The sequence below is a fragment of the Triticum dicoccoides genome, chromosome 4B, assembly GCF_002162155.2.
Source record: "Triticum dicoccoides isolate Atlit2015 ecotype Zavitan chromosome 4B, WEW_v2.0, whole genome shotgun sequence".
Lineage (NCBI taxonomy): Eukaryota > Viridiplantae > Streptophyta > Magnoliopsida > Poales > Poaceae > Triticum > Triticum dicoccoides.
Genome location: NC_041387.1, coordinates 490,517,066 through 490,525,171, shown reverse-complemented (window position 1 = coordinate 490,525,171; position 8,106 = coordinate 490,517,066).

Below are 8,106 nucleotides of genomic sequence, written 5' to 3'. Positions count from 1 at the left end.
TATTAGGGATGCCCAGTCCCGAAATGAAAAATGAATTTACTTTATGTTGTCAAATAATAAATTCCTTGGAAAGTGTTGGTATGTAGGGCAGCCGTGGATACAGTTAGCCACGGAAAGTGAAAGTATGGTGGAAAAAGGAATAAACTATATTTTTTGTTTGGGAATCGGCTATGATAAATCTAGCATGGAAAGTGTTGGGAATTCTAAGTCGTTTTTGTTGGTGGGAAAAGTATGCCTCCCAAAATGTTTTTTATCTCTCAATTTTCGCTTTGAGCCCTGCCACCTCTCCAAATCCTTACTTCCCTCAGCGAAGGGCCTTTCTTTTACTTTATGCAATTTTATTTTGAATTTGAGTCTCCATCTTCTCTTATAAAGTACCAACTAAGGGGCACTATGATCGTATTTGAGCATTGGGTGTAGCTAATATGCGAGTGTGTTTCATGAATGGATCAATGATCGAGCATAATGGGCTAGGGATAACTTGCTTTAGTGTTGATATTTTGAAAGACATGGTTGCTTGTTGATATGCTTGAGTATTAAAGTCTTCATGTCAAAACTAGACTATTGCTTTGAACTATATAAAAGTCCAAATATCCATGCTACAAAGAAAGAAAGAAAATTATGTGATGAACATGTTAGGCAGCATTCCACATAAAAAATTCTGTTTTTATCATTTACCTACTCGAGGACGAGCAGGAATTAAGCTTGGGGATGCTGATACTGTTGGGGAACATAGTAATAATTCAAAAATTTCCTACGTGTCACCAAGATCAATCTAGGAGATGCTAGCAATGAGAAAGAGAGAGAGAAGGGAGAGCATCTTCATACCCTTGAAGAACGCTAAGCGGAAGCGTTACAAGAACACGGTTGATGGAGTCATACTCGCGACGATTCAAATCACGGAAGATCTGATCTAGCGCCGAATGGATGGCGCCTCCGCGTTCAACACACGTACAGCCCGGGGACGTCTCCTCCTTCTTGATCCAGCAAGGGAAGAGGAGAAGTTGAGGGAGAGCTCTGGCAGCACGACGACATGGTGGTGGAGCTTGTGGATTTTTTGCAGGGCTTTGCCAGTTCTACGGAGGAGGAAGGGAAGTGTTGGAGGAGGGAGGGGCTGCTCCAAGGGAAGGGGTGCGGCTTCCCTCTCTCTCCCTCACCATATATAGGGGGAAGGGGGAGGAGGAGGCGCCCTAGGGTTTCCCTAGGGGAGGGGCAGCGGCCACAGGGCAAACCCTAGATGGGTTTGGGCGCCCCCAACCCTAGGAAACTTGCCCCCCAAGCCGGGAGGGGTGGCTGCCCTAGGGGAGGCGCCCCAACCTCTCCAGGTTACGTGAGATGGGGTGGGAGGGGCACACAACCCCTTAGTGGGCTGATGTGCCCCATCCCCTTGGCCCATAAGGCCCCCCAACGCTTGCCGGGGCCTCCGAAACCCCTTTCGGACACGCTGGTCATCAACCGGTACCCCCGGAACAATTTCGAACTCCAATACCCTTCATCCAATATATCGATCTTCACCTATGGACCATTCTGGAGTTCCTCGTCATGTTCGGGATCTCATTCGGGACTCCGAACAACCTTCGGTAACCACATACTATTTCCCATAACAACTCTAGCATCACCGAACCTTAAGTGTGTAGACCCTACGGGTTCGGGAACCATGTAGACATAACAAGATACCTCTCCGGTCAATAACCAATAGCGGGATCTGAATACCCATATTGGCTCCCACATGTTCCACGATGATCTCATCGGATGAACCACTATGTCGGGGATTCAATCAGTCCTATACACAATTCCCTTTGTTTATCGGTATGTTACTTTCCCGAGATTCGATCATCTGTATCCCCATACCTCATTCAATATCGTTACCGACAAGTCTCTTTACTCGTTACGTAACGCATGATCCCGTGGCTAACTCATTAGTCACACTGAGCTCATTATGATGATGCATTACCGAGTGGGCCCAGAGATACCTCTCCGTCATACGGAGTGACAAATCCCAGTCTCGATTCGTGCCAACCCAACAGATGAAGGAAATATGCCCTAGAGGCAATAATAAAGTTATTATTTATTTCCTTATTTCATGATAAATGTTTATTATTCATGCTAGAATTGTATTAACCGGAAACATGATACATGTGTGAATACATAGACAAACATATAGTCACTAGTATGCCTCTACTTGACTAGCTCATTAATCAAAGATGGTTATGTTTCCTAACCATTGACATGTGTTGTCATTTGATTAATGGGATCACATCATTAGGAGAATGAGGTGATTGACACGACCCATCCCGTTAGCTTAGCACTTGATCGTTTAGTATTCTGCTATTGCTTCCTTCATGACTTATACATGTTCCTGTAACTATGAGAATTGTATAACTCCCGTTTACCGGAGGAACACTTTGGGTACTACCAAACGTCACAACGTAACTGGGTGATTATAAAGGAGTACTACAGGTGTCTCCGAAGGTACATGTTGAGTTAGCATAATTCGAGATTAGGTTTTGTCACTCCGATTGTCGGAGAGGTATCTCTGGGCCCTCTCGGCAATGCTCATCACCTAAGCCTTACAAGCATGTAACTAATGAGTTAGTTATAAGATGAAGTATTACAGAACGAGTAAAGAGACTTGTCGATAACGAGATTGAACTAGGTATTGGATACCGACGATCGAATCTCGGACAAGTAACATACCGATGACAAAGGGAACAACGTATGTTGTTATGCGGTTTGACCGATAAAGATCTTCGTATAATATGTAGGAACCAATATGGGCATCCAGGTCCCGCTATTGGTTATTGACCAGAGATGTGTCTCAGTCATGTCTACATCGTTATCGAACCGTAGGGTCCGCACGCTTAAGGTTTCGATGACAGTTATATTATGAGTTTATGTATTTTGATGTACCGAAGGTTGTTCGGAGTCCTGGATATGATTACGGACATGACGAGGAGTCTCGAAATGGTCGAGACATAAATATTGATATATTGGACGGATATATTTGGACATGCCCTCCTCATGGCGCGCCCCCCCTAGGGCCGGCCACCTCCTCCCTCCCTCCTTTATATACGGGGGTAGGGGGGCACCCTAGAACACACAAGTTGATCATTGACCGTTCCTTAGCCGTGTGCGGTGCCCCCCTCCACGATATTACACCTCGGTCATATTGTAGCGGTGCTTAGGCGAAGCCCTGTAACAGGAGAACATCAAGATCGTCACCACGCCGTCGTGCTGACGGAACTCCCCCTCGGCGCCTCTGCTAGATCGGAGATCGAGGGTGCGTCATCGAGCTGTACGCGTGTCAAGAACTCGGAGGTGCCGGAGTAACGGTACTTGGATCGGTTGAACCGGAGGATGTACGACTACTTCCTCTACGTTGCGTCAACGCTTCCGCTTCGATCTACGAGGGTACATAGACAACACTCTCCCCTCGTTGCTATATCATCACCATGATCTTGCGTGTGCGTAAGAATTTTTTTGAAATTACTACGTTCCCCTACAGTGGCATCCGAGCCTAGGTTTTATGCGTTGATGTTATATGCACGAGTAGAACACAAGTGAGTTGTGGATGATATAAGTCATACTGCCTACCAGCATGTCATACTTTGGTTCAGCGGTATTGTGAGATGAAGCGGCCCGGACCGACATTACGCGTACGCTTACGCGAGACTGGTTTCACCGTTACGAGCACTCGTGCTTAAAGGTGGCTGGCGGGTGTCTGTCTCTCTCACTTTAGTTGAACCGAGTGTGGCTACGCCCGGTCCTTGTGAAGGTTAAAACGGAGTCTATTTGACAAACTATCGTTGTGGTTTTGATGCGTAGGTGAGATTGGTTCTTGCTTAAGCCCGTAGCAGCCACGTAAAATTTGCAACAACAAAGTAGAGGATGTCTAACTTGTTTTTGCAGGGCATGTTGTGATGTGATATGGCCAAGACATGATGCTATATTTTATTGTATGAGATGATCATGTTTTGTAACCGAAGTTATCGGCAACTGGCAGGAGCCATATGGTTGTCGCTTTATTGTATGAAATGCAAACGCCCTGTAATTGCTTTACTTTATCACTAAGCGGTAGCGATAGTCGTAGAAGCAATAGATGGCGTAACGACAACGATGCTACGATGGAGATCAAGGTGTCGCGCCGGTGACGATGGTGATCACGACGGTGCTTCGAAGATGGAGATCACAAGCACAAGATGATGATGGCCATATCATATCACTTATATTGATTGCATGTGATGTTTATCCTTTATGCATCTTATCTTGCTTTGATTGACGGTAGCATTTTAAGATGATCTCTCACTAATTATCAAGAAGTGTTCTCCCTGAGTATGCACCGTTGCGAAAGTTCTTCGTGCTGAGACAACACGTGATGATCGGGTGTGATAGGCTCTACGTTCAAATACAACGGGTGCAAAACAGTTGCACACGCGGAATACTCAGGTTATACTTGACGAGCCTAGCATATACAGATATGGCCTCGGAACACGGGGACCGAAAGGTCGAGCGTGAATCATATAGTAGATATGATCAACATAATGATGTTCACCATTGAAAACTACTCCATCTCACGTGATGATCGGTTATGGTTTAGTTGATTTGGATCACGTGATCACTTAGATGACTAGAGAGATGTCTGTCTAAGTGGGAGTTCTTAAATAATATGATTAATTGAACTTAAATTTATCATGAACTTAGTCCTGGTAGTATTTTGCAAATTATGTTGTAGATCAATAGCTCGCGTTGTTGCTTTCATATGTTTATTTTGATATGTTCCTAGAGAAAACTGTGTTGAAAAATGTTAGTAGCAATGTTGCGGATTTGATCCGTGATCTGAGGTTTATCCTCATTACTGCGTAGAAGAATTATGTCCTTGATGCACCGCTAGGTGACAGACCTATTGCAGGAGCAGATGCAGACGTTATGAACGTTTGGCTAGCTCAATATGATGACTACTTGATAGTTTAGTGCACCATGCTTAACGGCTTAGAATCGGGACTTCAAGGACGTTTTGAACGTCATGGACCATATGAGATGTTCCAGGAGTTGAAGTTAATATTTCCAGCAAATACCCGAGTTGAGAGATATGAAGTCTCCAACAAGTTCTAAAGCTAAAAGATGGAGGAGAATCGCTCAACTAGTGAGCATGTGCTCAAATTGTCTGGGTACTTCAATCGCTTGAATCAAGTGGGAGTTAATCTTCCAGATAAGATAGTGATTGACAGAATTCTCTAGTCACCATCACTAAGTTACTAGAACTTTGTGATAAACTATAGTATGCAAGGGATGACGAAAACGATTCCCGAGCTCTTCGTGATGTTGAAATCGACGAAGGTAGAAATCAAGAAAAGACCATCAAGTGTTGATGATTGACAAGACCACTAGTTTCAAGAGAAGGGCAAAGGGAAAGAAAGGGAACTTCAAGTGGAAAGACAAGCAAGTTGTCACTCCTGCGAAGAAGCCCAAAGCTGGATCATAGCCTGAAACTGAGTGTTTACACTGCAAAGTAAATGGTCACTGGAAGCGGAAATGCCCTGAATATTTGGTGGATAAGAAGGATGGCAAAGTGAACAAGGGTATATTTGATATACAGATTATTGATGTGTACTTTACTAGTGTTTATAGCAACCCCTCAGTATTTGATACTAGTTCAGTTACTAAGATTAGTAACTCGAAACGGGAGTTGTAGAATAAACAGAGACTAGTTAAAGGGTGAAGTGACGATGTGTGTTGGAAATAGTTCCAAGATTGATATGATCATCATCGCACACTCCCTATACTTTCGGGATTAGTGTTAAACCTAAATAAGTGTTATTTGGTGTTTGCGTTGAGCATGAATATGATTTGATCATGTTTATTGCAATACGGTTATTCATGTAAGTTAGAGAATAATTGTTGTTCTGTTTACATGAATAAAACCTTCTATGGTCATACACCCAATGAAAATGGTTTGTTGGATCTCGATCGTGTGATACACATATTCGTAATATTGAAGCCAAAAGATGCAAAGTTAATAATGATAGTGCAACTTATTTGTGGCACTGCCGTTTAGGTCATATCGGTGTAAAGCACATGAAGAAACTCCATAAAGATGGATTTTCGGAATCACTTGGTTATGAATCATTTGATGCTTGCGAACCATGCCTCATGGGCAAGATGACTAAGACTTCGTTCTCCAGAACAATGGAGCGAGCAACTGACTTATTGGAAATAATACATACTGATGTATTCAATCCAATGAGTGTTGAGGCTCGCGGCGGGTATCATTATTTTCTGACCTTCACAGATGATTTGAGCAGATATTGGTATATCTACTTGATGAAACATAAGTCTGAAATAGTTGAAAGGTTCAAAGAATTTCAGAGTGAAGTGGAAAATCATCGTAATAAGAAAATAAAGTTTCTGTGATCTGATCATGGAGATGGATATTTGAGTTACGAATTTGGTCTTCAATTAAAACAATGTGGAATAGTTTCACAGCTCACGCCACCTGGAACACCACAACGTTATGGTGTGTCCGAACGTCGTAACCGCACTTTATTTGATATGGTGCGATCTATGATGTCTCTTACCGATTTACCACTATCATTTTGGGGTTATGCATTAGAGACAGCTGCGTTCACTTTAAATAGGGCACCATCAAAATCCGTTGAGACGACGCCTTATGAACTGTGGTTTGGCGAGAAACCAAAAGTTGTCGTTTCTTAAAGTTTGGGGCTGCGATGCTTATGTGAAAAAGTTTCATCCTGATAAGCTCGAACCCAAATCGGAGAAGTGCGTCTTCATAGAATACCCAAAGGAAATTGTTGGGTACACCTTCTATCACAGATCCAAAGGCAAGATATTCGTTGCTTAAAATGGATCCTTTCTAGAGAAGGAGTTTCTCTCAAAAGAAGTGAGTGGGAGGAAAGTAGAGCTTGATAAGGTAATTGTACCTTCTCCCTAATTGGAAAGTAGTTCATCACAGAAATCAGTTCCAGTGATTGCTACACCAATTAGTGAGGAAGCTAATGATGATGATCATGAAACTTCAAATCAAGTTAATACCGAACCTCGTAGGTAAAATAGAGTGAGATCCGCACCAGAGTGGTACGGTAATCCTGTTCTGGAGATCATGTTACTTGACCATGACAAACCTACGAACTATAAGGAAGCGATGATGAGCCCAGATTCCGCGAAATGGCTTGAGGCCATAAAATCTGAGATATGATCCATGTATGAGAACAAAGTATGGACTTTGATTGACTTGCTCGATGATCAGTAAGCCATGTTAAATGAATGGATCTTCAAGAGGAAGACGGACACTGATAGTAGTGTTACTATCTACCAAGCTCGACTTGTTGCGAAAGGTTTTCAACAAGTTCAAGGTGTTGAATACGATGAGATTTTCTCACTCGTATCAATGCTTAAAGTCTGTCTGAATCATGTTAGCAATTGCCACATTTTATGAAATTTGGCAAATGGATGTAAAAACTGCATTCCTTAATGGATTTATTAAAGAAGAGTTGTATATGATGCAACCAGAAGGTTTTGTCAATCCTGAAGGTGCTAAAAAAATGTGCAAGCTCCAGCGATCCATCTATGGACTGGTGCAAGCATCTCGGAGTTGGAATATACGCTTTGATAAGTTGATCAAATCATATAGTTTTATATGGACTTACGATGAAGCCTGTATTTACAATAAAGTGAGTGGGATCACTACAGCCTTTCTGATTAGTATATGTGAGTGACATATTGTCGATCAGAAATGATGTAGAATTTTTCTACAAAGCATAAAGGAGTATTTGAAAGGAGTTTTTCGAAGAAAGACCTCAGTAAAGCTACTTACATATTGAGCATCAAGATCTATTGAGATAGATCAAGACGCTTGATAAGATTTTCAATGAGTACATACCTTGACAAGATTTTGAAGTAGTTCAAAATGGAACAGTCAAAGAAAGAGTTCTTGCCTGTGTTGCAAAGGTATGAAATTGAGTAAGACTCAAATCCCGACCACAACAGAAAATAGAAAGAGAATGAAAAGTCATTCCCTATGCCTCAGTCATCGGTTCTATAAAGTATGCTATGCTATGTACCAAACCTATTGTATACCTTGCTCTGTAT